Below are 25,733 nucleotides of genomic sequence, written 5' to 3' on the forward strand. Positions count from 1 at the left end.
TGTAGCCCGCCAGAGAAGTAAGATGCCTGTCCGGTAAGAGAAATACTTAGAAAGGTTAAATACTTAAATCAGAGCTAGCCAGTAAGAAACAAGCAAGGCCAACAGCTTCATAATTAATACACCATCTTGTGTGTTATTTGAGGACTACAATGCAGCAGAGCCCAGGCGACTGGGGGGGGGGAACCAAGCAGCTGGAGGGGGAAAAGGCATCTCTCTACACCATGTCAGTGTGCCGTGTTCTAGCCGCTGCTAAGGGACAGCTGTCTGTGACTGGCTGGGGTGACCCTCACCACAGACCATGCCATATTGAGAACCAAGGGAAGGCAGAGAGACTCACATGAATACTGCTCTGGGGGAGACATGGACCTTGGCAGACATATGATAAATCGTCATTGTTACTTGGCCTAGGTTGAGAATCATCTAGGAGATACCTCTCTAGGCCTGCCTGTGAGGATGTTTCCAGAAAGGTTTGATTTAGAGACGGCCTATCCTGAATGTGTACAGCACCATCTCAGCTCAGTTCACAGATCGAAGGAAAAAATAGAAAGGAGTAAATCAGCTTAGCACCAGCATTCCTTAGCACCAGAGTCATTCCCCCCCCCATGATGGAATGTATCCTCGGGTCATGAGCAAAATTGAGTCTTTCCTCCCTTAACTTGCTTTTGTCTGGTATTTTGTCACAGCAAGAAGAAAAGCAGGGAAGAGAGCAGGGTTCTGTGGAGGATGCGGAATCGATAGTGCGTGTTTACTTCTTGGTGTCTGCTCATGTGTGTATTTGATAGGTGGTTACATGGTAGGGGCTTGGTAGTCCACGCATAATGATCACCATGCTGAGACGTAGAGAAACCAGTTCACTCCATTGTACAGGCTGTCTCTGCCGTCCCAAGCTGGTGCTGGTTGCCTGCAGCTCTCTGGAGTCACTGGGATTGAATCTAGCACATAAGGCTGGTCTGATATCAACACTGTGTCGAAGCTGTGGTCATAGACAACGATGTTCCAACAGAAGTGAAAGGCAGGCAGATACATGTAATGAGCATTCTTCCCGCCAGCCTGGTCTTAGAGCCGCGTCAGTCCCAAATGAGCACACAGGACTCTATATTAATTATGAAGCTGTTGGCTGTTTCTATGGTTTCTTATTGGCTAGCTCTGACTTAATTATTAGCCCATAACTGCTAATCTGAGTATTTCCACGTGGTCTTCTCTTACCAGAGAAAGGGTCTGGACCTCTTACTCCTCTCAAGTCTTACATGGTGACTGACTGTGCCTCCGTTTCCCAGAATCCTCCACCTCTCCTAGTCCCACCTATCTTGTTTCCCTATTGGCCAACAGTGCTTTATTCATTAACCAATAGGACAAACATAAGACCATCCCCGTCAGGTACACACTGCTTTTCCTTGGCCCATTTTATCTCTAACCCTGTATTGGAGAACCCCATCCACTTTGAAGGCGTATTTCCTACCTCAGTGAGTCTTTTTGGAAGGGCTCTACAGGTACACCTATCAGGACCAAGCGTGCCAGGAGCTGAGAGAGATGGAGAAGAAAGAGGAAGGCTGTGTGAACCTCACGGAGCGAGGGGTTAGCCACAGAGATTAATGTGAGATAGGATGGGTAATAATGTAGAATGGAGGCAGGGATATTGTCTGTGGTAGTTTTGTTTGGGGTTTTAGTTTTGACACAAGGTCTCTCTCCCTGTGTCCTGGAACTTGCCATGTAGTCCGACCTTGCCTGAACTCACAGAGTGCTGAGATGAAAGACATGTACCATCTTACCAGGCACTGAGGGAGTTTGACGTATCACACCCATGGTCCCACTGTTTGGAGAAGCCATGGAATCATTGGGGTGTGGAGCTTTGCTGGAGGAAATATACCACTGGGGTTGGGCTTTGAGAGTTTATAGTCTCAACTCACTTGCAATTCTCTCTATCTCTGTCTGTGTCTGTGTCTCTGTCTCTCTTTCTCTCTCTCTGCTTCCTGTGTGGTTGGAGGAGTCATCTCTCAGCTTCTGGCCTTAGCCATCTGCTGCCGTGTTTGCACAACTATTATGGATTCGTACTCTAGAAACATAAAGCAGAGTAATCCCTTCTTCTGTAAGTCTCTCTAGGACTTGGTATTTCCTCACAGCATCGGAAGAAGAGTAACTCCCTCACACACGTGGAGTGGTAGCCCTCAAGTGGTTGGAAAAGGAGCAGAGCCAGTGATGCAACTGGAAATAGGACCCAAGCAGGAGGATGGGCAGCCAGAACAGACAGCTATTAGTGGGGAGCCTAGGAGACGTGGTACCCACAGGTGATGAGGATGGGCAGACAGAACAGACAGATTAGTGGGGAGCCTAGGAGACGTGGTGCCCACAGGTGATGAGGGCATAGGCAGTGGAGTGGGGTGTTGTGGGATATTTGTGCACCCTGTACAGGTGTATTGCTGTGATTGGTGTAATAAAAAGCTGAAGAGCCAATAGCTAGGCAGGAGGGATAGTTGTGATTTCCAGGGAGAGGAGAGAAGTGGGTGGGGAGCAGAGAGCAAATGGGAGGGGCAAGATGGAACACGGGTAATGCCATGTGATAGAACAGAGACTATATAAATGGGAACACGGGTAATGCCATGTGATAGAACAGAGACTATATAAATGGGAACACGGGTAATGCCATGTGATAGAACAGAGACTATATAAATGGGAACACGGGTAATGCCATGTGATAGAACAGAGACTATATAAATGGGAATACAGGTAATGCCATGTGATAGAACAGAGACTATATAAATGGGAACACGGGTAATGCCATGTGATAGAACAGAGACTATATAAATGGGAACACGGGTAATGCCATGTGATAGAACAGAGACTATATAAATGGGTTAATTTAAGTTATAATGAATAAGAAATCTCCATATTGTTTTTGTGAACTTGCAGCCCAGAGATACATCTGACTACAGTAGGGTAGGAGAAGAGTTGAGTAGGTCAGGGAGAGATTTAGGAATAGAGCAGGGACAACTGGTACCTGGAAATCTGTCCCCCTGTGTTCTTGGTTTTGTGGTACATGAAGCAGGTTCCTTAAGTTGGAAGGAAGATGTTTAGGGACCCAGGTGGTAACCATGGTGCTGGCCTCTGCAGCAGACAGGTGAGAGCAAGGCACAGATACTGAGAGACAGCAGCTGCCTCCAAGAGGGTGAACAGAGACACTGGAGAGAGAAAAGAGACCTAGAGAGGAAGGAGGAGATCTCTAGAGACAGAGGGACTCAGAGAGCCATAACAGGAGTGAATGAAACCAGGGGTGGGAATAGAAACCCAGGGAAGGGAACAGAGAACCAGGAAGGGAGCCTGGGGGTTGGGGGCGGGAAGTCTCCACACTATCTGCCTGCAATCTCCCTTACCTACTCAGGACTGGTTTCCAAGGCTCCTCCCCTCTGGCTATCTCCGCTGCCCCAGTTTTCAGGGCAGGTACTTCCTCAGGGTCTATCTGTGCACCTTGTACGAATGCACAATCTGCCTTTTCCTGAGCACGTCTTTGCTAAGTAGAGCTCTCTCCTTCTTCTTGAGCTGAAGGCCTTGGAGTGTGGCATGCATACACAGAACACACTCATTAGAGAAAGAATGTTCTGGTCACCCGAAGATGGATGACAGCATTGGGGAGCTGATGTGAGATGATAGGTCCATTTGAAAAGCCTAGGTCCTTGTCCAGACCCCTGCCCTGGCCATTCCCAGCCATGACAGGCTGCAGGAAACACCCAGCCGGATGTAGGCCCCTGCCTCAGCAGGATATAGCAGGGTGTGTGGTGCCCCCGCACTTGCCCTAGTTACTGGGGTCAACTACGAGATATCCTCCATATGGTGAGGAATCAATCAGAAGTTAGGTACCTGCCTTACTGATAAAGGGAAAGATGCAGTAACCTCAGTAACGGTCCCCAGTTGACCTCCAAATGTAGCAACCTTTCCACAGCTGCAGCTAACCAATCAACTCAGGACAGGTACCTCTAACCCAGAGATGCACAATTCCTAACACGGTTACTATGCAGCTTGCAGGCCCCCAGACCCCCCCTTGTCCAACACCAATACAGGCTTTGCTGTCCTGCAGCCCAGGGATCTCTCCTACTCCACCGGCTGCGTAGGATCGAGAAACCCGGTACAATGAAAAGTCTCTTTGCTTTTGCATCGGATCTGGTCTCTTGGTGGTCTTTGGGGGTCTGGACTCAGGGCACAACACATTTGTGGATTTTTTGTGGGTGAAGTAGCAGGGAAGCCCACATACATGAGTGTGTGCCTAGACACAGATAGATGCATTAAATAACAATCGAGCAGTCAGAGCTGCACTTGGCTGACAGATAGTGCCTGTGGGGTTTCCTGGTCTTGAAGTTGGGGCTTCAGTTATTTCAGATGTCAGTGTTGGGGGTAGGTGAGGACAGGCACATGTGTTCTCTGTTCTGTGTTGAATCTATATTTATAAAAACAAAATATAGAGACACCTGGCTGTTCAGGCCTGCAACCCCAGCCTCTGTGGAGGCTGAGGCAGTTGGTCCAAGGCCTTCCTGGGCTTCACAGTGAGTCCCTGGCAACTTACCAACACTGTATACAAAAATAAAAAGTGAAACTTTGCAGACATCCTGCAGGGTCCTTCCTGCAGGTAGAGCGGGGGGAAGGGCCGGTCCAGCTGGCCTGGCTGAGCAGGATGGTGAGTGTCGATGACACAGACCCTCCCCCCATTAGTTACTGGGGAGAAAAAAACCACACACGCTGAGTTGGGAGTCTGTCGAAGCAGGATCTCGATTTATTCCAGCACACAGGAACTTATATAGGACTGAGGTAGCTGATGGGAATCTTAGGATAGGGTAAGGTGATGTGAGGAGTAAGGGCCAATAGTATTTCACCAAGCAGGCAGGTAGCTAGGCAGGGGGCAATCTTGCATCAGATCTGGCTGAGTCACCCCCACGTGGAGGTTACAGGTTAGAGACAGGTTGCTAAACTCTAGCCAGGCTCAGGAGGTTACACTGGGCCTCGCATCCGAGCCTTTTTTTAGGCCCAACACATCCCAGTGGTAGAGGGCACATAATCATAGGTTCCATTCCCAAAACTGAATAACAGAACACATGTCTCTTCCAAAATAAAGCAAAACAAACTAACAAACAAAAACTAAAAACCCTCCATAAGCACAGAGACTTGTGAACCCCAGGACGCCTGGGGAGAGCAAATTAAGGAAAGGGGACAGAGATTTGAAGCTGTTGGGTAAAGCCTTCCCACCAGTCAGGTTCCAGAGCCCCATCAGTCCCAAATGAACACACAGGAGGCTATATTAATTATGAAGCTGTTGGCCTTGCTTGTTTCTTACTGGCTATCTCTGACTTAAGTATTTAACCCATCTAAGTATTTCTCTTACCGGAGAAAGGGTCTGGACCTCTTACTTCTATGGCAGATATGATGTCTCCTCGAGTTTCTCTTTCCCAGAATCCTCCTTGACTCCAAGTCCCACCTATCTTGCTTCCCTATTGACCAACAGTGTTTATCGACATATACACAGGACTTCCCCATCATGAAGCAACATTTGGTTCAAGGTCTTCAGCTTATGAAATTGGATATGAAACATTGAATATGAATTTAACCATCTGGCTCCTAAGAATATACTGAGCTGTTGGTGGTGCACGTCTTTAATCCCAGCACTCGGGAGGCAGAGGCAGTCAATCTCTGTGAGCTTGAGGTCAGCCTGATCTACAGAGCAAGTACCAGGGCAGGCTCCAAAGCCACACAGAGGAAGCCTGTCTCCAATATATATATTCAGAATCACTGTAGTTACCCTGCTTACACAGGCACACAAATGATAGCAACTTTTACAGGAATGTAACCACTTTCTGACTGGATAGCACACCTGTAAGCATGCTGAACTTTCCCAAAACTCACCAGAGTTTCTGCAAGAACTAGGAAAGCACCGGTGTTGTAATTTTAAAAAGCCGTGTGAGAGAGAAAGATGCCATGAGACAGAGCTTACATGGAAGGATTTTTTTTTATTACGGAAAGGGAATGGGAAAGTGGTGGGGGAGGGGAGACTGACCTCTGGAGACAGGAGCAACAGAACAGGGAAGGGAGGAGAGGGAGGGAGGGGGAGAGAGAGAAATAGAGAGAGAGGGAGGAAAGACAGAAAGGGAGAGGGAGAGAGGAGAGACAGACAAAGAAGCAGAGAGAAAGATGGGCGGTGGGCAGGGCCCTTTTAAAAGGGGACATAGTGAATGTGCACAGGTGGTGCTCTCAGTGATTGCAGCTGAGGGCATAATCTATCCGAACCCCAAGGACAGGCCAGTGCAGACGTCTGAACATTAACAGCCTGTCCCACAAAGTGACACAGTACTAGAAGGGCAAGGATTAGTGTCCTCAGGACAAGACACCTACCATGGCCAACTAAGCATATTTTCTTTTAAAAACATGTTTTAAAAGCCTACAAAGAAGATTGTGCCCAGAGCCAGACTGCAGATCTGTTAAGAGATGCAAGTGTTTGGAACTGGGAGGTGACAGGAAGAGAGGACCAAGTAATCCTGGTTTAAGTGCATTTTGTCATGAAAACAGTAAGGTTATAAAGTTACAGTTTAAAGGAAAAAAGTTAGCAGCATATGTCTGGAGAGAAAACAAAAAATAAGGGAAGAACTGTTTCCCAGCAACTGTTTCCATGTTCTTTCATTTGCCAGTGACTCAACAACAGCATTTCAAAACATTAAGAAGTGCTGTGCTGGCAACTAGACTTGCCGCGGACCGCTCTGGCGGAGAGTGTTAGACCGCGGGAGCTCAGGGTCGAAGGTATCAGGAGAGGTCAGGATACGGCGCAGGAAATGACAGACAGACACCAAGAGTTTTAGTGAACTGCTGTAATTTTACTGAAGTTTAAACTTCTCTTATATAGTGATAGAAACAAGGAACTTAACAAGGATAGAAAAAATACAATTCATGTTACAGCTGAATCATGATTTTTTAGAATTTGAACATCTCAGCGAAAAATATCCAGCCCCAAATCAGACATAGAATAAGCTTATCTATTAATATAATTATTTGTGGCTTTGTGGTTGGTCATGAACTGGCTGCTCGGTGAATCATGTCTAGCATATCTTTAGAGACAAGTGTCAACTTCCTCTTTTTACATGGACAGTTTTAGCTTCCCTCTGATGTACTTAGTAATGTGCTCTTTAAAGGAATCACATCTGCAATACAAGGCTTCCCACAAATGCTTGCACAAGCAAGCATGCCAGTATCTTAAGGCTGGCATCATATTTTCTAAAATGGCTCATCTCTCTTTAATCAGATACTGAGTATATCCTCCGGGAAGTGTTCTATAAGGAATTCCCTTCGTTTCATAGCATTAAGAAAATCTCCCAGAGTTTGATTACTAGCCTTATTGTATCCAGCTTCTATATAAACAGTCTGGATAAATGGAGGTGCCTCTAGTAGTGGGTTATCCACCTCAGGGCTGGTGACATTGCCAGCCTCCTTTTTAAAATCTGGGTCAGCCTATACTTAAAAAACAAATAACAAAGTGATTAAATAGATTACACAAAAAAACAAAAAAAATAAAACATATTACTCGACAACACAGGGATATTCTGGTGACTCTCATGGGTCGGGCTTCTCTCTAAGAGACTGCCTGGGGCTCCACTTCGAGAAGCTCTGACCCCATCCCTTCAGGCGGTTCCCCCCAATAGAGCAACATTCTACTACAGTTACACAGGGGTCACCGCTGTGGGTGTAGCATAGACTCATGTTGGTGAATGTTAAAAAGCACAGAAACCAAGGAAGACATTCATGCCTCGAAGTGCTCTCTCTGGTTTTAAGAAACAAACACTCCGGGCTTCAAATCTTAACGGATCTTCTCCTTCATTTACAACTGATTAGTCTGTCATTTCTAAGAACTGAAGACTTGACTAATGGACCACTACGCGGATGACAGAGGGGAAAAAAAACAGTATATCAGGTTTTCTGAAGATTTTCAATAAGTTTAAGTGTTCAGTACCTAGCACTGGAGAAACAAAAACAACAAACATGGCGCGATGTTTCTGAGTTCAGCTCTTGTTGCTGTCCATCAATCAGTTATGAAAAGTAATTTCTGTGAGAAGAGCATATCACTATACACTCGCCACTTTTTTCTCCCCTAAGGTTTTCACTGGTTCAGGTTATGTAACTAAGCCAACAGACAGAAGTAAAGGAAATTAAAACAATGAGTATGCACACATTTTATCTGTTACAAACAGCCACTAACTAAGCTACAATGCACATAGAAACAGGGGGGTGAAAATTAAAAACAAATTGGAGGTTTCCAGAGAAAAGGAAATGCCAAGTCTTGAAATCTGTTCTTAACAGCCTCATATATGTCAGGGGAGAGTGTGAACACAGTCTGCCACTAACAGAAATTATGCTGTCGTTTTTCAAACTTGTGGAAATTGTGGGGGGTTAGCACAACCTGAGTACAATGGGTGAGTATCTATCGCCCTGGAAAAGCCACCTCCCCGATTATGGTGTCTCCCTTGAAAAATAAGTACTCGGACCACACCCGAAGCCCCGACAGAGGACAGCCACATGAGACCACTATGCAAATTTTGAAAAATCATTTGAAGGTTTCTGGAAGTGTCTCAGTGCCCAACGGTTAATAAAAGCCTGTGAGAAGTTGCATGTGCTGCGGATGGCGGAACTGGATAAGCGGAGCTGCCCAGCCGGACCCTGTGGAGCCCAGAAGATCGAGAGTCACAGATATTGCACACTAAGTAAGTTACATTTGGATTTTTGGTCTTGCTTTGATTTGATTATGCCCTAGTTCTTCCCTCGTGGAGCAAGAAAGTTTGTAACTTATGTATTTGTTGTTGTTTTAAAATTTTTTGCTTTGTGTATAAGTCACATTTAAATTGGCAGAATTGCTTTTGTTATAGACAAACTTAGTATCATCGTGCAAAGAAATAAGGTGTGTCTAGAGCTGAGGAGACCACAGAAACACAAGGATGGCCAAGGACAGTGACAAGGTTTGCAAGCTGATCAAGGCAGCAGTTGACCTGAGACCATAACTGTTCCCTAAGTGTATTTCCTAAAATTTAACAGAGCAGTGAGTCTACTGTACATGGGATCCTTGCACTTGTACAGAGGAAACTCTCTAAGTTGCTGGGAAGCTTTTACAAATCTCATTCTCCTGTGATAAGTGGTGACTGAGTTATGACACAACAAAGATAGTCCCATAGGCATCCTGGGAAATCTTTAACAACCAGGGAAATTCTTTTCTTTTTTAAGATTTATTTATTTATTTATCTATCATGTATACAGTGTTCTGTCTGCATGTTTGTCTGCAGGCCAGATGAGGGCATCAAATCTCATTGTGGATGGTTGTGAGCCACCGTGTGGTTGCTGGGAATTGAACTCAGGACCTCTGGAAGAGCAGCCAGTGCTTTTAATCTCTGAGGCATCTCTCCAGCCCAGGGAAGTTCTTAAGGTAAAATAAATAGCCACACATATCAAACCTATACACTGTGTTAAAACGGAGCTGGGGCTGGGTCCAAATGGGCAGAAGAGGGAAGTTTCTTGAGCAGCAGCTCTGTTTTCTTTACATGTATTATTAAAAGAGGTAAATTCCTCACCTGGATCTGGCCACACCCATGTATGCTATAGGATTATCTTTAAGTAAAGCAGGAGATAGAACATTTGCCTTCGGGATTGTAAGTATGTAGTTTCTTTTTTTTCTTTTTGGTTTTTACGAGACAGGGTTTCTCTGAAGTATGTAGTTTCTTATTGGAACTGCCTGTCCACAAATAACAACATGGAGGCTTCTTACCAATTATGAAAGCTTGGCCATTAGCTTAGACTTCTCCCACTCACTCTTATAACTTAATATCAACCTGTCTCTTTAAATCTACATTCTGCTATGTGGCTAGGTTATGTCTGTTCTGTACCATATGTCTGACTCCTTCAGAGTCTACAGGAAAACCCAGGTGTCTAGATTCCTCGCCCTCTTCCTCTGTCTCTGAAACCCCGCCTATCCTCTCCTGCCTAGCTGTTGTCCATTTAGCTCTTTGTTACAGCAATCACAGCAATACATCCATCTTCACACAGGGTGCAAATACCCACAACAATAGCATGGAATTGTAAAGCCTGTCGCAGTGGGATTGGGTAACCTTAGAGATGGGTAAAAGGCATGAGGCTGTCAAACCTGTCACATTGATGATAAACAAATGACACCAATGTGTGCCAATCTTAAGACTGTAAACATGCTGCCTGTTCCAATTTGGCTGACCCTTGGCTAAACTCTTTTGTAAACAGTTGGTTCTGCTTTTGTGAACTTTTTTCGTGTCCTGATTGGTTGGCCTATGGTTGAACCTGCCATCTCTGCATTCCCTACAAATTTGTCTGTGTATCCCGGTATGCTTCTACTTATATCCTGCTGCTCTTCTGCTCTTCCAGTGGGAAGTGAGTAGGCCTGGGCCATGATAAAACTTTCATCTGGCAACACTGCGGCCCCTAAGAATTCTCCAGTCTGAAAGTGTGGATATGGGGGCTGCAGAGATGGTTAAGTGGTTAAGAGCACTTGCTATCCTTCCAAAGGATCAGGGTTCAATTCCTACCATCCACATGGCAGACTCTGTTAAAGGGGATTCAACATTTGCACATGGAAAAAAACAAATAATTTTTAAAAGCTGGGGACACAACATTATATTGCAAAAATATATTTAACTTCATGGGTATGGTGGCACATGCTTTTAATTCCAGCATTCGGGAGAGAGAGGCAGGTGGGTCTCTGAGTTGAGGCCAGCCTGATCACAGAATAAGTTCCAGGATAGCTGTGACCACACAGAGAAACCCGGTTTCAAACAGACAGACAGACAAACAAACAAACGTCCAAACATTTAACACACATCAAGATCACCTGTGCAATATTTACCAAATGGGAGAAAAGAATTGCATGTAAATGAAAACTATAAAATGCTCTTAAGCTGTCTGTTATTTCCAGTGACTTTGCTGTTTGTGAGCATCAGAATCCTCCAAGATCAGGTGTTCCGATCCAGCCCTACTTTCAGCTCGCTGATTCCAACTTATGCTTCCCCCACTCTGCATCTCTGCTTGCACTGCTTTACTGATGTGACAGAATACCCAACAGAGCATCCTAACACAAGAGAGGCTTATTTTTGTTCCTGTTTCAAAGGTGCCGAGCACTTCGGTGAAGAAGGCAGGGCAGCTACGGTGGCTCAGCCTTGCACTGGGCTTATCCGCATCCAGGGGGAGGCAGAAAGACAACCTCTTTAGATAGCCCCCTTAACAGGGAAGCAAGAGCTCAATCATGGGAGCCCAGAGGGTATATTTTGCATTCAGTCAGAACATTCTGCCCCTCCTCCATAAGAACCATTTCATAGTGCAAAGTGCAATCGATTCAACTTCAAGAGTTTCCTAGTCTCAACAATTCCGACCCCTTTCAGATGCTCAGTCACTTTGTAAGACTCAAGGCAATTCTTAACTATGAAATAACACAGTCAAGTTACATACTTTCAAAATACGACAAACTATAAACATCCCCAACCCGAAAGGGAGAAATGAGTATAAGCAGTAGGGCAGAGAAACCACTCAACTAGACTACTCTTTGGATAGAAAAAAAGATTTATTGGGGTTCAACCTGCCAAGACCGACTGGTGAGGGGGCAGAGAGATGGGCAAAATGGCAGAAAAGCAAGCCGACTGTATATGACAGCAGGGCAGGAATCTGAGCAGATACGGGCTGCCTGTCCTTGCCTGAGATAGGCCTACATCCCTGGCATCTCTAACATCTTGGGGGCTCCATTGCAACCTAGGATTCACCCATAAGCATCACATTGGCTGTGTGTGTGCCTTGCTTGGCCCACTAGGGTTATGGCGAAAGGCCTCTTTCTGCCTGTGCACTGCTACACTCTGTTTTCACCCGGGAAAGGCACTGAGAATTCTGTATGCTGTGCGATGCTTTACTCTTTCGGCTCTTTAGTCTCTTTGGAGGGCCCACCACTCAGCTCCAAAATAAATCACACACAGAGGCTTATTCTTAGTTATGAATGAATGTCTTGGCTTATTTCTTGCCAGCTTTCCTTAAAATCTATCTTTGGCCTCAGGGCTTTTATCTTTCTCTATTCCTGTATACATTTTCTTACTCAGTGTCTGGCTGTGTAGCTGGGTGGCTGGATGGCTGGTCCCTGAAGTCCTCCTCCTTCTCTCTCATTACCTGATCCTTTTTCAGATTTCTCTTCATATTTATCCTCTGCCTGCCAGCCCTGCCTGTTTCTCTCTCCTGCTATTGGCTGTTCAGCTCTTTATTAGTCCATCAGGCGTTTTAGACAGGCACCGTAACACAGCTTCACAGGGTTAAACAAATGCAACACAAATAAAAGTAACACACCTTAAAATAACATTCCCTAACCCCTGTAGTCTCCTCCTACAAGAGCCCAGCCCCACAGCTATCTCCCCTCCGTGATCTGATTACTTTGAACTAACTCTACCTCCTAATTCCCTCACATCAATCATTAGGGTTTCAACACAATCATTTGGACTGAGGGCAGACACACGCAGTCCATTGCAATCAACCCAGAAAGAACAGGATGTCCTAAACGATGTGTGTTCCTCTCTTTAAAGATGATGAAACTCCCTAAAACCAAAGTTGCAAAATCAGCAACTTTCATGTCCTTCTTCAGCAAAGGTCTAGAGTTTTTGGCCACAGGGGACAACCAGCTCATATAGCAAACCATGCAGCTCACAATGAGTGGAAAGGGTAAGATCCCAGAATATTCTGAACTGTAAAAGAAGATGAAATATAACCAAACATGATGGCACAATTCTTTCATACAATATATTTTATTATGTTTTTCCCTCCCATAACTCCTTCCAAATTTTCCCTACCTACCCAAGTTCATGTTCTTTCTCTCTCATGCGCTTTAAAACAGAACACTGAAAATCAAAACAAACAAAAACACAACAAGGCAAAAGATGCCAAAACAAAGAAAAAGCCTACAAAACAAACAAACAAGAAATTCATTTTTTGCTGGGCAATGGTCTGCCCTGGAGTGTGGCTGATATACCCAGTGACATGCCATTGGAGAAGACTACTTGACTTTAGGACTTAACAAAAGCCACTTTAGACTGGGCAATGGATGAGTAGCAACAGGAGACACAAATTCATAAATGGATGAGTAATGAGATTTGAAACTAACCCATAGCTATTTGATCGATTGGTTTTCAGTAGTTCCATGAAGGAAAGAAAATAGTTTTAATAAATGATGTCAGAACAACTTAATTCAATGTCCATGCTGGAGAGCAAAATGTCATCAGCTGTATTCATGTTGAATACTACACGTAAACATTAATTTGAGGCCGTGGGTTTAAAGTGGTACAGGGCTTGATTGCACGTATGAGGTCCTGGCTGTGATCCCTAGCAACACCCAAGAGTCATAGACCAAAGCTCAAATTTGGTGATAAGGTACTTCAAGGAGAAAGGAGGTGACATGTACTAGGTGATGTCAGAGGGGTGAGGTCGGGGCTGTGAGCCAGGACTAGAGAGCAGGATGCACCTGTGGTTACCAGCTGACCAGCAACGCACAGAGATCCGTGGGGGCTGGGGCCCAACCATCTTGGGAGGTGGGAGCAGAAGGAAGGACCCAAGTTCAGGTCTTGGCACCCACATCAGATGGCTTACAGCTGCTGCCCTCTTCTAGCCTCTGCAGGCGCATACATGTATACATTCCTCTACCTCCACCCCATGTATATATAATTTTAAAAATAAGTATTTTAAAAGGCACACAGAGAATGACTTCAGTGAAAGGCGATACATTAGCTGGAGGTGGTGGTTCGTGGCTATAATCCCAGTGTTCAGGACACCGAGGCAAGGTTAAGCATTCACTGTGCTCACAGGGGTTTCAAGGCTGGATGCGGCTACAGTGTGAGATCCGGTAAATGTAGCACTAAATGGAAGCACTCTCCTTCCTGTGAGTAAGGAAGTCTTCTGGGCCACAGATCCTTTCCTCTACCTTAGAGTGTGTCGCACCTGCTGTGCAGCCTGCATCCGAGAATGTAGCGAGGTGGTCGGGATAGATGACACAGAGACCGGTCGGTTGCTTTAAGAAAACCTTATGCTTCCCAAGTCAGCTTAGGAGGAGACCCCAGTCCGCTTAGGAGAGAGCTCTCAGGAGAAGTCTCTCTAAGAAAAAAACCCGCTTCCCCCTTTTAAGGACTTCTGCCATCCATCTACATACAATTCTTTCCAGACTTCTCACCCTCCTGGCTGGTGGTTTAATCTCAGGCCCCAGAATCGGGGAGACACAGCAGGGAAACAGGAAGAGGCATCTAGCCGTAGGGGGTGTGAAAGGCATGGTATTTCAGTGAGCAAGCCCTTATCTGAGCCCTATCAAGAGCTTTAGCACTGAATTGTTTTCAGTAAACATTACACAGCTGCCTGCTCCCAGGCCAAAGGGGAAGTGGGTTTCTGCTCAAGGTCTGGTGTCCCCACAATTCATCCCTTTTTATTTTTAAATGAGGCACTCCTGGCTTAGGTCAAGTAGGGTCACCCTCCCTGGCCCGTCTTTGGGGGACCTTGAACCCCTGTCTTAGGTGGGAGAGGGTCTTCCCCACAGGTTGCCCGTCTTTGGAGTAGCCCCACCCTTAGAATCATCTGTAATAACGCTTTATGGCTATCGGGATTGCCATGGGCTAAGACACTTTGAACTCAGCATGAAGCCAGAATGCCTACTGTCACTGTTACCTAGTGTCCTAGGACCCCCACTGACATAGTGCCTCTCTGTCATCTGCCCATCCCCCGATCTGGGCCTTAGCATTCTACCACCAGTCTTTCTTTGCTACAAGGGTGATTTATAGTTACAATTTGACGGTCAAAACAGTGATAACGTTTACAATCATTTTAAGATCTACTTAGGAAAGCATTAGACTTGCACAGATACATTAGGTACAATCATTGATGTTACACATGTAGCATTATAAAAAATATGAACAAGAGGCTTGTGCACTATTTACAGAGTACCAATTTGTTCCTGTGGTGATGTAGTCTGTCGATTTAATGTCAGTAGTATCAGCCGAACATGTAACCCGAGTCAAAGTCTTTTTGTCGCACCAGGACAAACCACATTTCTCCAGAAGAACACACTGGCATACGTGTGATTCCAGAAACAGGAACTACCAAGTCTGATATTTCAAGTGACCATGTCCTGTTCAAATACTGAAAAGAGGCTTTTGGCACTCATCACAGTCCATACCAATGTCCAAATGTTTTAAATGGGTCCTTTTTCCCCCAAAGGGAAAAGCTGGCAAAATGAATTCTGTTGTTTTAAGGTGTATCAAAGGCTAGCTGCTAATCTTCCAGTTTTGTTGGCTTTGGGATGAAAACTCACGGGTCCAGGAGGTTGATGTAGCAAGCCTGATGAGAAACTGGAAATCTCGAACTGACTGTTTTATTTCTTTCTCGGGCTGTAGATTTGATGACATCAAGGGTCAGGAACACCGACTTAGGAGATCTCGAACTGGCTTGAGCAGGCTCCCACGGTCTCAGGTCCAGTTTTCTCTGCTCCATGCATCTCACCAAATGTTGTGACAGCTACTGAAGCTTTATTCTTTTCCTGTAAGAAAACACAAACATGCCCTTGACCCCAAATTAGGGTCTACTCTACTATCTAGTGTATGGATGTTTCCATTTGACCTGAGCAATAGTTGTTTAACTTTCATTACGTCAGAATCTGTCTGAAGCAGGTTCCTCACTGGCATTTACATTTTAAAAATTTTTAAATGAGGAGTGGATTATTTAATGAATCATGTGGGGACTGGGGAACATTACTCCCCCTTTGATTTTTAAATTTTGTTTTAACTGTTGAAGTTGGACCATAACAGTAGAAGGATTTGTCTACCCTCCTTAGTCAACTATCTAGGTGAATTGGGATCACTATTTAAAGTATTAGTAGATGTCCTTTAAAAGGGACATAACCATTAAGTACCTTTGAGAATCATTTAAGGATTGTAAACTATACTATGTCCCAAATAGTCCCCCCCCCCTTTTTTTTTTAACCTGTAGCTCTCACTAGCTGACAAGGCCTCGTTTGCATCTGAACTGACAAGGCCTAATTTGCATCTACCCAGACGCCTTTGGGGGTGGGGGCCTGCCAAAGCGGCAGGACAGTTCCCTGAAAAAGCCTCTCTTTCTCTCTCTCTCTCTCTCTGACTGGCTCTGAGGGCTTAACTTGAATTTTTTGTTAAAATATTAACCGACTGACTGGATGTTTCTTTTGGCTATATCTAAATCAATTTAGGTAGTTTTTAACTGTTTGAAGGGATTTAAGTATCCCTTTAATCATATCCAAGGCAGTTAGAACAGTTGCTTTTGTCAACATTCACGCATTTACATTTCACACTTCATACATACTGACATGGCCACGTCCATACACACAGACCATGCATACATATCTCTCCTTGCCTAGGTTATGATTAGTTTGTTGAACTGAAACTTCTTTAACAGAACAACTCCAGTCAATCTTTGAATTAAAACAAAAGGTTGAAAAAGTCCTGTATGTCCCTCGTCATTTCTTCATTAGAGAAGTTTTGAGCTACACTCAGGGGCTACAGCCATACCCACTCCTTGTAATTCTGTAGATGCAAAGTGGAAAGGCCAGGCTTTTGCCAAAAGTTTTTAGAGATGACTCACAAAATTGACCTTAAATTTGTATCAATAACCTACCCCATATAAATGTAACCAAACATTTTTATTTTATATACCTTTGTCTTTTTCTTTACTGAATACTAACATCTCACTTATTAACTTTACCAATTTTTTTTAATTTACCCATCTTTAATCTATCCTCCCATTGAGGATGATCCTCCAATCCACCCTCCAACTGAGGGCAACTTCTTATCTTAGGTTCCCTTTTTTTCCTGACCTTTGTTAGGTGAGGGCCTAGACATTTAATCCAATCCACCCTTTAACTGAGGGTGATCTCTTAGGTTCCCTTTTTTTCCTGACCTTTGTCAGGCAAGGGCCTAAACATTTAATCCAATCCACCCTTCAACTGAGGGTGATCTCTTAGGTTCCCTTTCTTTCCTGACCTTTGTCAGGCAAGGTCCTAAACATTTAATCTGGTACCCCTAGCTTGGTACCCCCTTTTAATACATACTTATAGCCTTACTTGTTGGCTATCCTTTTAGATCTCTGAGTTTTCCTTTACTTTCCTGACCTTAGTGGATCAGGTGAAAGACTGGCCTTATTTATTAACTTCACCAATTTTTTAAATTTATCTATCTTTAATCCATCCTCCCATTGAGGATGATTTTCCAATCCACCCTCCAACTGAGGGCAACTTCTTAGGTTTCGCTTTTCTTTTTTGACCTTTGTTAGGCAAAGGCCTAGACATTTAATTTGGTACCCCTAGCTTGGTACCCCCTTTTTAATACATCCTTACTTATAGCCTTACTTGTTGGCCAGTCTTTTAAATCTCTCAGTTTTTCTTTACTTTCCTGACCTCAGTGGATCAGGTGAAAGACTGGAGATTTTTTATTTTATTTCTTATTTTACCCTCCTTTTTTTTTAAACTGAGTTTCTCTCTATCCTTTTGGAGGCTGTCCTGGAACTCGCTCTATATGCAAGGATGGCCTCCATCCTACCTACCTTTTTCTCTCGAGTGTTGGGATTAAAGGCATATGCCACCAACACCCGACTCTAAAGATCATAGTGAACATCCTTCCAATCTGGGACATTTAAGTCTCCCCCAGTAATGAACCATGGACTCGCACGTTCAATCCATTTTAAAAAGCCTTCCAAGGTTTTAGACTTTACTGTAGTCCCATGTCCTTCAAGTAACTTTTTAACTTGATACTGTAATTCGAGCTTCCCAGAACTATTCCCCATGGTTTCTTTTTTTTTTTTTCCCAATCTGTCCCTGGCCAGAAAAAGAGACGAACCCGCTCACTTACCTCGCTTTCATGATCTCGGTGGGATCCTCCAATTGTCGCACCTGCTGTGCAGCCTGCATCCGAGAATGTAGCGAGGTGGTCGGGATAGATGACACAGAGACCGGTCGGTTGCTTTAAGAAAACTTTATGCTTCCCAAGTCAGCTTAGGAGGAGACCCCAGTCCGCTTAGGAGAGAGCTCTCAGGAGAAGTCTCTCTAAGAAAAAAACCCCCGCTTCCCCCTTTTAAGGACTTCTGCCATCCATCTACATACAATTCTTTCCAGACTTCTCACCCTCCTGGCTGGTGGTTTAATCTCAGGCCCCAGAATCGGGGAGACACAGCAGGGAAACAGGAAGAGGCATCTAGCCGTAGGGGGTGTGAAAGGCTGGTATTTCAGTGAGCAAGCCCTTATCTGAGCCCTATCAAGAGCTTTAGCACTGAATTGTTTTCAGTAAACATTACACAGCTGCCTGCTCCCAGGCCAAAGGGGAAGTGGGTTTCTGCTCAAGGTCTGGTGTCCCCACAAGAGTGGGTGGTACAAAGACTCTGGACCCCACAGCCTTTCCACAACACTTCACCCAAGGGCAGCAGAGCGCCCCTTCATACCCTGTGGCCTCACCAAAATAAGGACGGAGGTGTAGCTCAGTGTTGGCTTCTTAGAAGGGTTTGGTTGTGTAGCTTTGGAGGCTGACCTGGAACTCTCTGTATACCAGGCTCTTGAACTCACAGAAATCCTCCTGCCTCTGCCTTCCAAGTGCTGGGATTAAAGGCGTGTGCCAGCACGGCCTGGTTTGGGCCTGACTTTTTCAAGATGGATGACACGGCTCGCCCTGCAAGCCTGGTGAAGCTGAGTTCCTTCAACTCTGAAAACTGTCCTCTGACTTTCATAGGTGCACCATGGCTCCCTCTCCCTGTCCCCCTTCCCGCTCTGCCTCATCCCCTCATAGACCTTGCTGAGATGAGGGGAATTCACAGTAACTTGGTCCAGATGCTGACTTTTAAAACCCATTTTATTCTAAGATGCTTTAATACTTTTGTTAGTATGCAGATATGAAAAAGGGGAACTCTGGTTGCTGACAACCCGCTGCAGACGGTAAGTTTGGGTTTGAAGACGTTCACTCTATTTTGATGAAAAATATCTTCGGAGATGCTAGAAACAGCGGCTGTAAGTGGTAAGGCTGCTTTCTATTGTAGGTGGCAAAGGGGAAACACTCATTCCCAGAGCTTGGGAGAGAGCAGTCCCTGGCATTTTGCGCTCCCCAGAGGAGAGGAGAGAACTGGCAGAGAGGGCTGTGACTAGAAATGAGCTCTGAGCTAGAGCAAAAGATCGCCGGGCAGAAGGACGATAGTGCCGTGACTCGGATTCGAACCGAGGTTGCTGCGGCCACAACGCAGAGTACTAACCACTATACGATCACGGCGAGCCACACACCAGACGGCAAGGGCGTCATCAGCGCTCGCACAATTGCCTGAGCCTCAGTCCAGTTCCGCCTGGTCCTGATCCCCTACGTCTGCTCCTGCCCGGTAACTCGGCCACCGGCTTGCTTTGTTTGAAGCGGGCGGGGCGCGGATGGATCTGTTGCTAGTTTGCTACACCCCTGGGTGGCCTGTGACTCAGAGCTGTGGCTGCCGATAGCACCAAGCAGCTTCCTCCTGCTGCGATGAGATAGGTTACTCCTGTTTTCTTCTGTGGTTCAGATGGTTAGCGAGGGTGTGTGGTGATAAGAAGGTGAAAAGTTCGATCCTCCGCTGCTTTCATTTTCTTTTTGTGTTTTGTTTTTTGTTTTGTTTTGTTGTTTGCTCCTCCCCCCGCTTACTTTCGCAAGACTGCTTGACACTTTCGTTGCCCTCCAAGATTTCGCTGTGAATGGGGCACTTCGAAAGGCTGTGCATGGTGGTCCTGGCCTGCCTGACCTAAGTGTGAGTTCAGCCAGAGGTGCGCAGTGAGACCCTACTCAAAACAACAATAATAAAATAAAAAAGAAAGTAAAAGTTAAAAGTCGTTCCCCGGGATCCTTTCAAAGAACCAGGGAGTCATACACAGACTCTTTCAAATAACACACAGTCCCCGGCAGCCTCCGTCTTTTTTGTTTGTTTTGTTTCTTTGGTGTGTCATCTATCAGTGCATTATTTCAACATTTCCTGAAATGCCCTTGTTTAGACACCTTTTTTTTTTTTAAAGTAAGATCTTATGTAGCCCAGGTTGGCCTCAGTTCCCCGCGAGTAGAACATGATCCTGGAACCCGCCATTCTTCTGCCTCAGTTTCTCCAGTGTTGCAATTCCAGATCTATGTCATCAAGCCTGGATCCATTTTTAGGAGATAAATACTATTGTATCGAGTCTCCTTCTGTCCCACCAATCAGCTCCCAAATAATGACAGGGGATTCTTACTATGGAAGCTCAGCCTAGAGCTTAGGCTTGTCCCACTAGCTCTTATAACTTAAATCACCCATTTATATTAATCTATGTCTCACCTTGTGGCTTTTATCTCTTTCATCTTGTTTCCTCTTCAAGTCCTCCGACCTCTCTCTCCTGTCTAGATTCATCTCCTCTTCCTCTCTCTGCTTGGAAATCCCACCTAAACCCTCCTGCTACCTATTGGCCAGTCAGCTCTTTATTAAACCAATCAAGAGGTGCCTTGGCAGAGACACATCTTCACAGTGTACAAAAAAATTATTCCACAACATATTATGGCATAGATTTTTTTTCTTGCCCTTGGTGTCTTAAAAAATGCCTTTTCTGTGTTGTCATTTACATGGCTTCAGATAGAGTCTTGGAAATCACAGAAAGAAATTTGACATGAGCTTTCACTTTGCTCCCATGTATGTATAACACCATTTTCTCTGGAGTTGATTACAACATGTCTGGGGCTTATTTTTGCATAGTGACTCTTGGATTGAGCTCCTCGGCTCTTTGCATGTCTTACTTTCATTGTAACAGCCCCCAGACCTCACTTAGCCCAGCTGATGCCATGATGGAATTGCCATTCAGGCCATGAAACTCAGCATGTAGACAGCACCACCTGCCAAAACAGAGACAAAGACCCAATCCACCAAAGTCCCAGTTCTGGGAAAGTCCCTAAATACACTGCCCTTGCTTCTAGGCTTCTGTGGTTCCACTTCTGGCTAACTGTTCTTGTTAACTGAAGTGTGTTAACCCAGGACACAGTTTTTGTGTTTAAAAGCCACCCAGAGAAAGGGTCCTTCTGTGCTGGGATCCCAAACACCCATACTAATAATGACTTTCTTTTTTGTTTGTTTTTGTTTTGTGAGACAGAGTTTTTCTGTGTAACAGTTGTTCTGGAACTCACTTTATAGACCAGGCTGGCCTCAAGCTCACAGATGTCTGCCTCTGCTTCCCGAGAGCTGGGACTAAAGGCGTGCGCCACCATGCCCTGCTTACTAATGGCTTTCTATTGACTTAAACCGGTGTCTCAATAGTCTTCTCTGGCAGATACCCCACACCATAATATTTGTTATGGCTGGGAACTTTCCAGCCATTGTTTCTTCAGACATTTTTCTCTCTTCTCTATTCACATATTAGGCCATTTAAATTTGTCTTACCATTCATGGATCTGCTTGTTATTTAAACAGATTTTTTGTTATTTAAAATTCTTTTCATTTTGTCTTTAAGTCTCAGTTTGAATATTTTCTTTTTATTTATGTTTTGCTTTTTGCCAGCATGTGTATATACACAACATATGTGTGCCTGGTGCCCTAGGAGGCCAGAAGAGGGCATCAAATCCCCTGAGACTGGAGTGTCAGTTATGACCAACTGTGTGAATGCTGGGAATTGAACCTGGGACCTTTGGAAGAGCAGCCAGTGCTCTTAACCACTGAACCATTTCTCCAGCCCCAGATGGGATATTTTCAATTGCTTATGGATATATTTCTGTGATTAGGTGTTCTGCAATGTGTAACTTGCTGCTAATCCCTCTAGAAAAGCTGACCTCTCCAACTTCTTACTTCCAACTTGATCTCTAATGTCTCATTTGGTTGATTTTAAATATTCCGAATCTCCTTTTGAAGATTTGGGCCTAGAATTCAGGCAGAATAACTGAAAGTCTTCTAATTCTAACACCATGACACATCTGATTCTGTTTCACTGGTGGAATTTTCTACTTGCTATGGGTCATAGCCACCTGGACTTTGGCATGCCTGGTATTCCTTGGTTCTTTCCAGTGATGATAATTGAATCCTTGGGTTTTGCACAGGCCCAGAGAAGATCGACTGGAATGAGCCCACCTTGCTTCCTTTAAACAGCTCATCTAACAGGAAGGGCAATTTGCTCTGCTAGTTCCAGACACTTGTGCCTCCTTTTCTTTTATTTCTCTTCCCAGGGGCTGAGCAGGATGGTAAGTGTCAACAATTCAGACCCTCCCCCCATTAGTTACTGAGGAGAAAAAACACACACTGAGTCGGGAGTCCATCGAAGCAGGATCTCGATTTATTCCAACAGGCAGGAACTTATATAGGACTGAGGTAGGGGATGGGAATCTTGGGATAGGGTAAGGTGACCTGAGGAGTTAAGGGCCAATAGTATTCCACCAAGCAGGCAGGTAGCTAGGCAGGGGGCAATCTTGCATCAGGTCTGCCTGAGTCACCTCCACGAGGAGGTTACAGGTTAGAGACAGGTCCAAACTCTAGCCAGGCTCAGGAGCTTACACTGGGCCTCTCATCCCAGCCTTTCTTGGGCCCAACATCTCCCCCTCTTGTTTTTGTAAGAATGGAGGAAATCATGGCCTCTGTCTTAGGTGGTCCCCCATTGGGAACTTTACCTGTTACTGAGTACCATGTATCCAGCTCGTTGAAAGACCACTCCACGACCTGTCTTAGGTCATCTCAGCCTGTCTGAAAGTTGCCTGTCACTGGTCAGGTGGAGGGCAGGGGAGGGATGCTCGTATGAGGACTCCTAGTCACAAGGAGCCTGGCTCCGGAGTAGCAAGCCTATGATAATGAACTTCGACCTGATGAAGTTTTACTGCCTCTACCTGTTGTCGAACAAATTGCATGACCTTATTAATCATGCAGGGCCCGATAGAGAGATCAACAGGATGATAGTTGAGCTCTGGGTACTGGGCCAAAACAAGTTGTTCTGTCTTTTTATGAACTTCTTATTCTCTAACCTGATCTTGAACTCCCCCACCATCTGAATAACTGATGGGGGGGGCAGGTTCCCAGCAAACAGTTTCCCAGCAAGGGGCAGAGGCACGCCCTCCATCTCTTACAATCCAACCACTCTCACATCCTGAGAGCACTCCCCCCACATGGAGGTTACAGGTTAGAGACAGGTCGACAAACTCTAGCCAGGCTCAGGAGGTTACACTGGGCCTCAAATCCTAGCCCTAAACTCAAGTCAGGCTCAGGAGCTTATACGGGGCCTGGCATCCGAGCCTTTCTTAGGCCCAACAAAGTAGGTCTTCCTGCTTCAAATGTGTAATTGAGAAAAAAAAATTCCTCACAGGTGTGCTCAGTCATTAGGTTTTAGTTAGTTCCGGATGTAGTCAAGTTGACAACCAAGAATAGACATCACAGGGGGTATGTGTCAATGCAGTTGTCCATGGAGGATGTCAGAGCCTTTGGAGCTGGAGTTAACAGGCAGTTGTGGCACCCAATGTGGGTGCTGGGAACCCAATTCCTCTGGAAGAACAGCAAAGGCCTCTACCCTCTCAGCAACCTCTCCAGACCCAGAGTTTGTTATCATGGGTTCCAGCAGAAGCCTTACAGAAGGTGGAAAGGAGCCTGGTTAAAAAAAAAAAAGTTCTGATCTGAGAGTAAAAAGGAAATAAACCGGCTCACACACGTATTCCTCTCATGGCTCTTGGTTCTTCAAAAATAGTTCTTCCCAAAAGTTCTCTCAAAAGCTCTCTTTAAGATTTCTCCTTAAAAGTTCTCTCTAATAATTTTCCCTCTATAAGCTCTCTTAAGGTTCTCTTAAGATCTAAAAGTTCCTTCTAAAAGTTCTCTCAAGGTCCTCCTAAAAAATCTCCAAAATTCCTTCTTCTAAAAATTCTCTAGATCTCACAAGACTTGTAGTTTTTATATCCACAGGCACATTTAACAACTCTCTGGCCATGCATCTCTCTCAGAGCCAGGAAGGATGATAGAATCTTGAGAAAAGCAGGTGCCTCAAGTCCCCCCACCCATGTGACTTGCAAAACATCCTGGCAAACTTAAGTCTCAGGGGGGGATATGATTTCCAACATGTGCTGTTAACTGATTAAAGGGGACTTCTCAGTGCTACATCAAAGGAAAAAAACTAATGCTATGTAGTGTGAGATCCAGAGGCTGCCACCAATGCTTGGCTCTAATCCAGATCTTTGAGGTGGGAAGATAAACCTTTAATTCACCTTGGGAAGACAGTCATTCCCCACCGAGGCCAGGCATCCAGCCCACATCTAAAAGACAAGTTCTGAGCTCTTAGAACAAGATATTACGCAGGCCCTGACAACCTACCTAAAATGTAGGATGTTATCATGCAGGGAAGCCTAGCCCTGCCCCTTGGGGACCTGGCAGAGTCACCCCCCTGGCTCTGTATGAAGGTGCAAAGGTCCCCTTAAGAGACAAGCTCCACCCACACTCTCTCTTTCTCTCTTTCAGTTGTTTCTCTCAGGAGGCAGGTCTCTCTCTCTTCCTTTCTCTTTCTCTCTCCTCCCTCCCGTTTCTCTCTTCCCTTCCTTTACTCCCTTCCCCTCACCCCAGTAAACTTTCTATGTAAGTTCTGCCTAATGGCTTGCTTGTCCCTCACCATGGGACCCACTAAGTCCAGCCTCACACTACATATCATAACCCGAGACATGTTTCAGTTTCCCACAGAGCTGACAGTGGTGAGCTATACATTTCCATCAGAAATGCAAAGCTGTCCTCTGCTCTATAGTGAGTTCAGGTCTCCTGGATAAGGAGACCCTATGTAGAAGAAGAAGATGATGATGATGGAGAGGAGGAGGCAAGATAGAAATTGGAATCCCCATGCATTGCTGTGGTACAGTGGTGCAGCTGCAGCTACAGTCAGCTTGACAGTCACAAGAAAGTTAGACCCTATACATTGTCATAGAGTCCAGTAACTCACTCCTAAGCACATACACCATTGTCATAGAGTTCAGTAATCCACTCCTAAGCACATACACACCCAAGAGAGCTGAAGCTATTTCTTTTTTGTTGTTGTTGTTTGGTTGGTTTTTGTTTTTTGTTTTTTTTCGAGACAGGGTTTCTCTGTGGCTTTGGAGGCTGTCCTGGAACTAGCACTTGTAGACCAGGCTGGTCTCGAACTCACAGAGATCCTTCTGCCTCTGCCTCCCGAGTGCTGGGATTAAAGGCATGCACCACCAAGGCCTGGCTGAAGCTATTTCTACACTAAAACATATACACTACTAGTCACAAGAGCCAAACATACCAGTGAATTTTACAGAGCCTGTGGCCAGGAATCATTGGAAAGTTTGACCTCAAGAGATGGCTAATAGTGCAACATTGTGTCAAAAATTTGTTGCTCAAGCAATACAACTTACCAGGAAACAGTATGAGCAAATTTATATGATTCAGTGTATGGAAGAGACCTTCAAGAAAATTCTAGTTCTTAATGCAGAATAGCTTTTCCTAACTAGGGTGTTGTGGGGGTGAGAATTTATCTCTGACATTCCTTTTCCTACATCCTTGCGTTCCATGGTTAGGGACACTAGCACCAATAAGAGCAAACTGTGAGGAAAAGTCCTGTGCCCACTGGATGTTTCAAAGTCTCTGCATCAATGTCCTGATGAAAATCAAAGCAAACTTTGGGATGTGTCTCTCCAGTGACAGCGCCTGAACTTCCAAAAGGATCAAGGTACGTTTTCTCTTAAAAGTAA

The 25,733-nt window shown here is 45.0% G+C and overlaps 2 non-coding genes across 2 annotated transcripts; both read right to left on the reverse strand.

The window, feature by feature from the left end:
• Positions 1 to 8,336: 8,336 nt before the first annotated feature.
• On the reverse strand, positions 8,337 to 8,501 carry LOC121142545. The gene has a single exon (XR_005879584.1). It is a non-coding gene; the product is annotated as a U1 spliceosomal RNA (small nuclear RNA).
• Positions 8,502 to 19,241: 10,740 nt separating this feature from the next.
• Positions 19,242 to 19,313, reverse strand: Trnah-gug. Its single transcript has one exon. It is a non-coding gene; the product is annotated as a tRNA-His (tRNA).
• Between the last annotated feature and the right edge of the window lie 6,420 nt (positions 19,314 to 25,733).

Source organism: Mesocricetus auratus, unplaced genomic scaffold, assembly GCF_017639785.1.
Source record: "Mesocricetus auratus isolate SY011 unplaced genomic scaffold, BCM_Maur_2.0 Super-Scaffold_100009, whole genome shotgun sequence".
NCBI classification, from domain to species: domain Eukaryota; kingdom Metazoa; phylum Chordata; class Mammalia; order Rodentia; family Cricetidae; genus Mesocricetus; species Mesocricetus auratus.